We start from the raw sequence: 8,102 nt of genomic DNA, 5'->3' as shown, positions 1-8,102 counted from the left end.
CGGCGGGGCGGTCCGGCGTGTGGCGGGCTGGCGTCGGGGCGCAGGGGGCGACGGGGTTCGTTCCCCCGATCCGATCTGAATCGGGGAGGAGGAGGAGAGCGAGCGGAGTGGGCGTCGTGCGGGAGGGGGGAAGTGAGCGAGTGGGGCTAGGGTTTCGGGCATCAGGGGGAAGTAGAGGGCGCGGTTGGGCCGGCCTGGTTGGCCCAGAGGCCAGCCGGGCTGTGGCCCAGTGGGGGGGTTCTTTCTCTCTTTTATTCTTCTTCTTTTTTTTTCTTTTTTTTTCTTTTCTTTTATTTATTCCTTTCGGTTTTATTAAATTATTAATTTATTTCAATTTTGAAGAATGTGAGAACAACACCTAAATATGGTATGTTAAAGATACCACTGCCACATTAATTTGGACAGCTAAATAAAATAGTTTAATATTTTACAAAATACAAAAGGCATTTAATTACTTTCTTTTGCTGCTGTTTTATTTTCTTTTGAGCATTTAAATTTTTTATAAAAATGTGGTTTCATCACCATAATTACCTATGTATTATTTGGTTCACTCCGAACATTTAAATTTTAATATTTGAAAACTTTTATTGTTTGCTCGATTTTGAATTTGAAATTCGAACTAGGTTCCGAACTAACGCGAGTTTATCCACAGTAATCGAGGTGACGTGGCATCATTAGCGGGGATTACTGTAGCTTAATTACCCGGGCGTCACAATTCTCCTCCACTACAAGAAATCTCGTCCCGAGATTTAAGAGGGGAGTAAGGGGGAAGTTCTGGTTATTCTAATGGATCTTCTCGAAGAAGTTAATCCCTTTCGTTGATGTCTTCAATTCTTTATTCCAAAGCATCATGATGAAGTTGTCGTCCTTTCTTCGGGGAACTCCATCGTACTTACGAATAGGTACGGGGCAGCTCTACAATGATAGGATGTTATAAGGGAAATTCATCTGGGGGTATCCCAAGAATGAACTTATGAGTATCTCTCGAGTTGAACAAATGACACACATCGAGAGCAAAATAAGACGGTGTAATAAGAAGTTTCAAGCGGATAGGCAATCATTCATTGCCTGAAGCAGAGTGCGAAAGGGGTTCAGAGCAACGGGAATAAGTATTGTGTCCGATACCAGAATAGATCAACAGGCAAGTGGCCCGTGAATTACATACATAGTCAAGCACGAGGAATAACTCTGACAACAGGGTGTACAGGAGAGTCAGGTTTCGATCCTTTGGAACTGTGGGTTATGGGCCCACCATGTGGGTTAAAAGTAGGAAAGGCGGTGACGTCTTGCACAATCATGTAAGCAAGGCATGTCAGAGGAGAGTCTATGGGTCATGTCGGCAACAACATAGGTACCAAGGGCGAGGGACGAAGAGAACCATTTTTCTGCTCGTTGAACGAGGCGGACCAATAGGCAAAGTTCTCGTCCATCGGCGGTTACCGGAAGTTATCAACAGTAGAAACAGGGTTACACCAGACAGGAAGGTACACCGAGGTGTTTACCTAAGCAGGGGATTACCACTGCTCGGTTAAGTAGTTTACAAGTAAGTTTGAACAAAACAACGGGAAGGAAAATGTGCTTAAACACGTATATCAGGGGTATATCCTTCCCAAGGACAAGCAGAGCATGATATCCATGACAGGATATTATGTAGAAAACTCCTTAGGTAGGGGAGAGAAATTTCATGATATTACCCATACAGCGGTGTTTGGATAATTGAGCAGGAAACATTTATCATTGGGCTTCAAATGTTCTTGTTGAAAATTGGAGTATCATAGACATGCTTCGAGATAGCATTGACATGGTCTTCGAGCAAAAGGTCAGACTTTAGATATAGGAAGGATCCATTAAGAACAACTTGTAGGATAAGTCTTACAATTTCCTCAGGGAAGAATGGCTAAACTTGCTAAAAAGGATACTACAATAATAGGTCCTCCACCCAGGGGGGGTGCTAGGCATGACATCATGTTACCAGGTCATCAAAGGACCAATGTTATAACTCTTGAAAATATGTTCCAACCATCATATCTGATGGAGATTCAGATATGATGGGTGTCAGGATACCTCAGGCTCAGGATGCCCGAGAAGAAAGGTGCAACACAAATTGACGGGATGACACTGTAAGATTCTCGGGAAATGAACTAAGAAGTGATTTCCGTTAACAAGAGTTCATCATTAACCCAAGGAGAGGATGATGAGGTGGCTGATGGACTCAGCGATAATTCAACGAGGTATCCAAAAGATGGATCTCCACAATTATGTGGATAAGGGGATAACATCTGTCAGATGAAACAATAAAATGGGATATGCTCGAGGAAAACATACATAATTAAACATTGGTTGAACGGTGCGCCCGAAATACGGGTTGGGTTGCACAACCAATGTCGGAATGGTGATTCAATAATCAATAGACTAAGAATGAACGGCCGACTATTAACTTCAAAGCAATAGGGTTGCTAGGAGTGCAGGATCCAAACAGCACCGTTCACTTGTTGGTACCCCGTTTGGAATCAACACGAGGACCATGAAAGAGTGGTGATGGTGAGTAGTATCACTATACCAAGAACTCTTTAAGAGGTGGAGCAGTCCTCACAACATCCTTGATACCAAAAGATGGTAATACTCCAAGGTAAGAAAGAACAAATGCTGAATAGTAGGGATCTCAAGGTATAACTCAAAACAGGAACAAGTTTGTGTTGAACGGAAGGCAAATAAGTGGTCAAAGGTAACACAAATCATCAGGTGCAAGGATGGTATTTCTCATCATGAACTCAATTGATATCCTGGAAGAGCTCATAAGGTTGATGATGATCACGACGCATTTGTCGAGAGATTTCATGAAGATGTAATCAATCAGTGATGACATCAAGTCAAAGGAATAATGAAGCGGAAGGTTATTGGAACCATGGGTAGGACACAAACTCGAAATCAAGCTTGCTGTCCAAGGACCAACGGTATGACGAGGAAGATCGATTGTAAGATTAGCTCACCGTCGAATTTTGTGCTCCGAGGAGAAGGACCCGGTAGCACAATTAAAATTTAGCATGTTAATGATATAGCCGATCAGGCTAGGAATGATGTGATCGGGTGCAAACTCGTACTTATAGAAGCTTACCGAAGGGTTGTTGAACCGTAGTGTGGACTCGGTTCAGATATTGGTGTCTTTGAGTGTTTAGTAATTCAGAGCCCGTGAAAAATTGGAATCAGTGGGAACGTAGCACTTGATGAAGAACTCATAAGAAGTTATGCAGTTCCATGATAATCTCGAGATACCAGGGGGTAATACTCGACGACAGATCAAAATAGAGGGTGGACTGGGGTATTGATCCATAGGAGACAATTGTTTTAACTTGTCCGAGAAGTGAGATCAAAGAAGAACAATCATGGTCGGAACCACGGTTGCAAGGGATCAATTCACAGATACCATATGTTAGTTATCAAGGAAATAGTTATTGTTACAAGAAGCTTCCATGATAGGATATACATCGTGTCCATGGGCATGAACACAAAGTTCAAGGTCGACTCCCACTTCTCCAATGCATACCCTTTCATTCACTTCTCGCTTTCGATGAAGTTATAGCGTTGAAATTTTATCTGGCAAAATACCAGAAGAGTACGACTTGTGAAAACTTTCGAGTTCACACATATTAAGGAAGGCATAGGTTCAACCCATCGGGGCATCTTAGAATCCTATACCAGAATCTTTTAGAAGTAATTAACTCAAGCTTGAAGGCAGAGCATGGTTGAGGAAGCAGACGATACAATTTACCAAAGGCATTATGTATCCGAGAAAAAGACTCACAAGTTTATTGAATATGAAGGGCATTGTCAGATAAAATCCAACAAAGGATCTGGTGGTCCACAAGGGATCTGACGTGAGCATCGGTACTCAACTAGAGGAAGCAAATTATAGAAACAACTGACTAACTCAATTGTCAAATGCAAAGGAATTATAATTTCCAAATCAAGGGGTCAGAAGCAATGCTCTGATTAGGGGTGGATAAGTTGAATAGCCGTAGGGTACAATCAAAGACAATTGGGTTGGTCGAGAACCAATTCCAGTAAAAAGAATGGCAGCTCAGCCGGAAAAGTAATTTATAAGGATCAATGATGATTGCGTGTATTCGCAAACATATTGAGTCAACAGACTCAAAATGGTAATGACAAGGAATGTCAATATGACTACGAGACTTATGGAATTATCCATAATGCAAGCAAGCAAGAATTTCAAGAGCCAAAGGCCCCAAAGGATTTTCGGAAGATCGAATATTATTTCGAAGACTCTTGTGAAACACATGAACAACTAGGGATGAGCGGATACTCGACAAGTGCGAGGATTTATTCGAAGGGGTATTCATGTGGCAAAGAACTGCTAGGCAGTAGGCACGAAGTATTCTCGGAACAATAGAGAAAACTTCGGGTATCTTGTAATAACAAGAACAATGGGGAATGATCGTAAGAATGGCAAGTGTAAGTAGTTATCCATAAGGATTTATCGGTGGTCGGGAATAGCAAAAGTGATGGGCACAAAGTCTCGAGAGAATATCAAAGAGTATCTCCGAAATCTTCTGGTGCAGTCGGTGACCATCTGGACTGAAGGGGCTCTCCGGGAGAAAGTATTTTCGAGAACCTAAAGTTAGTTTTTAGTAAAAATCGTTTAACCCGAATAGAAGAGGGTTCAGAATCCCAGAGTAAAGGTCGAGGAATAAAAGATCCTAATACCTCCCGATGGCGACGTGGGCCCATGGGCCACACAGCCATGTTAGTAAAAGTTTTTCAACGACTAGACTCGACTTCGGCCAAGGAGTTGGAAAGGGGGATTCCTACAGGCAGTCGGCTCTGATACCAACTTGTGACGCCCCCGATTCAATCGTACACTAATCATGCACGCAAATGTGTACGATCAAGATCAGGGACTCATGGGAAGATATCACAACACAACTCTACAAATAAAATAAGTCATACAAGCATCATAATACAAGCCAGGGGCCTCGAGGGCTCGAATACAAGTGCTCGATCATAGACGAGTCAGCGGAAGCAACAATATCTGAGTACAGACAAGTTAAACAAGTTTGCCTTAAGAAGGCTAGCACAAACTGGGATACAGATCGAAAGAGGCGCAGGCCTCCTGCCTGGGATCCTCCTAACTACTCCTGGTCGTCGTCAGCGGGCTGCACGTAGTAGTAGGCACCTCCAGTGTAGTAGGGGTCGTCGTCGACGATGGCGTTTGGCTCCTGGACTCCAGCATCTGGTTGCGACAACCAGAAAGAAAGGAAAGGGGGAAAAGGGGGGAGAAAGCAACCGTGAGTACTCATCCAAAGTACTCGCAAGCAAGAAACTACACTACATATGCATGGGTATATGTGTAAGGAGGCCATATCAGTGGACTGAACTGCAGAATGCCAGAATAAGAGGGGGATAGCTAATCCTATCGAAGACTACGCTTCTGGCAGCCTCCGTCTTGCAGCATGTAGAAGAGAGTAGATTGAAGTCCTCCAAGTAGCATCTCCAAGTAGCAACTCCAAGTAGCATCTCCAGTAGCATAATCCTACCCGGCGATCCTCCCCTCGTCGCCCTGTGGAAAAGTGATCACCGGGTTGTCTGTGGAACTTGGAAGGGTGTGTTTTATTAAATATCCGGTTCTAGTTGTCATAAGGTCAAGGTACAACTCCAAGTCGTCCTGTTACCGAAGATCACGGCTATTCGAATAGATTAACTTCCCTGCAGGGGTGCACCACATAACCCAACACGCTCGATCCCATTTGGCCGGACACACTTTCCTGGGTCATGCCCGGCCTCGGAAGATCAACACGTCGCAGCCCCACCTAGGCACAACAGAGAGGTCAGCACGCCGGTCTAAATCCTATGCGCGCAGGGGTCTGGGCCCATCGCCCATTGCACACCTGCACGTTGCGTACGCGGCCGGTGAGCAGACCTAGCAACCTCCATTACAAAGAAAGTTGCGTTAACGCAGTCCAACCCGGCGCGCGCCACTCAGTCGCTGACGTCAAGAAGGCTTCGGCTGATACCACGACGCCGGGATACCCATAACTACTCCCGCGTAGATGGTTAGTGCGTATAGGCCAGTAGCCAGACTCAGATCAAATACCAAGATCTCGTTAAGCGTGTTAAGTATCCGCGAACGCCGAACAGGGCTAGGCCCACCTGTCTCCTAGGTGGTCTCAACCTGCCCTGCCGCTCCGCCACAAAGTAGTAGTCGGGGGCTGTCGGGAACCCAGGCCCACCTCTACCGGGATGGAGCCACCTGCCCCTTCAGCCCCCATCTCCGAACAGTATCACAGGTAATGTAACTGTGTAAAGTATATAGTATACGCCCGTGATCACCTCCCAAAGTGATCACAGCCCAGTAGTATAGCATGGCAGACGGACAAGAGTGTAGGGCCACTGATGGAACACTAGCATCCTATACTAAGCATTTAGGATTGCGGGTAAGGTATCAATGACTGTAGCAGCAATGACAGGCTATGCATCAGAATAGGATTAACGGAAAGCAGTAACATGCTACACTACTCTAATGCAAGCAGTATAGAGAAGAGTAGGCGATATCTGGTGATCAAAAGGGGGGCTTGCCTGGTTGCTTAGACAAGAAGGAGGGTCGCCGGTGACGTAGTTGATCACAGCGGCATCAGCGGCAGTCTCGGAGTCTACCGGAGAGAAGAAGGGGGAAGAAACAGTAAATACATAGCAAGCAAGAGCATAACAGGACAACAAACAGAGCTAGACGTGTTCTAACGCGGTGCTACACGTTACCGGCAAAGGGGGATAACATCCGAGAATGTTTCCCCAGGTTTAGCATTTTCGGACAGACGAATCGGAGGGGAAAAGTTCCATGTTCGCTATGCTAGGAGTGTGTGGCGGACGAACGGACTGCGTATCCGGATGCGTCGTGTCGTTCTGAGCAACTTTCATGTAGAAAGTATTTTCATCCGAGTTACGGATTAAAAGATATGATTTTCTAAAGATTTAAATCATTTTCTGATTTTAATTAATTATTTAAATTAACATTATCCAGAATAGTGTTTGCTGACGTCAGCATGACGTCAGCAGTCAACAGGGGTGTTGACTGGTCAATCTGACGTGTGGGACCCATTGGTCATAGACTGTTTAGGCTAATCACTGTTTAACTAATCTAACTACTGTTTAATTAAACTAATTAGTTAATTAGGTTAATCTAATTATGATTAATTAACTTAATTAATTCCTTAATTAATTAATTAATTTAATTATTATTATTTATTTAATTATTTTTATTATTTATCTATATATTTTTTTTAATTCCTAATTCCTTTTTTTAAATAAAACGTTTTGGGCCGTGGGGCCACCCGGTCAGTGACCCAGGGGGCATAACGGGCGCGCGGGCGTGCGGGCGCTGGCGCCCAGCCCGAACGGGCGCACACCCAGGGGCGGCCAGATCCGGCGCGGCACCGGGCGGGGACGCAGCACCAGGGGGGGTCGCGGGCGGCCAAGCGCGTGCTCGCGCGGCGAGGCACGGGCGAGGCCAGGAGAGCGCGGGGGCGACCGGAGGCGAGGCCAGGGGGGCCAGCGTCGACGGTGGCGGACAGCAAGGGCAGGGGCGGGAGCTCGTGACGCGGGGAGCAAGGGAGCGGCCAACGCGAGCGCGCGCGTCGCGCGGGACGCAGCCAGCGCGTGCGGTGAAGGGCAAAGCAGGGCTTGGTCCACGCGGGGCACGCCGGCCGAACGCAGCACGGGCGAGGCGAGCGCCGGCGAGAGGGGACGGGGAGAAGGAGGACGGGGTCCTCACCGAGGGAGCGTAGGGCACGGGGCAGCGGTGGTCGAGGGGGGCGACGGGGACGAGCGCGGAGAGGAAGCGGGCCGGCGACAACGGGCGAAGGCGCAGGGGATGGGCGCCGCAGTCGAGGCGCGTCGGGGCGGCGCGGGACCTCCCCGATCCAGTCGAGTGGGGGCGCCTGGGAGGAGGCAGGGGGCGGCGTCCGACGGGGTGGAGGTCCGGCGGCGGCGGGCGTCGTCAGGGGGGCGAGGTGCTCCAGGCGGCGGCGATGGACGCTCGATCCCGATTGGATCGGGCGAGAGGGAGAGACGAGGGAGAATGTGGGGAATCG

At 47.2% G+C, this 8,102-nt stretch overlaps 1 protein-coding gene across 2 annotated transcripts in view; it reads left to right on the top strand.

Moving 5' to 3' along the window:
• Positions 1-8,102, top strand: part of LOC119296294 — a 15,658-nt gene that overhangs the window by 6,112 nt on the left and 1,444 nt on the right. The window lies entirely within an intron of this gene.

Source organism: Triticum dicoccoides, chromosome 4B (genome assembly GCF_002162155.2).
Source record: "Triticum dicoccoides isolate Atlit2015 ecotype Zavitan chromosome 4B, WEW_v2.0, whole genome shotgun sequence".
Lineage (NCBI taxonomy): Eukaryota > Viridiplantae > Streptophyta > Magnoliopsida > Poales > Poaceae > Triticum > Triticum dicoccoides.
The sequence above is the reverse complement of the archived record's forward strand: the minus strand, read 5'-3'. Positions and strand labels throughout refer to the sequence as shown.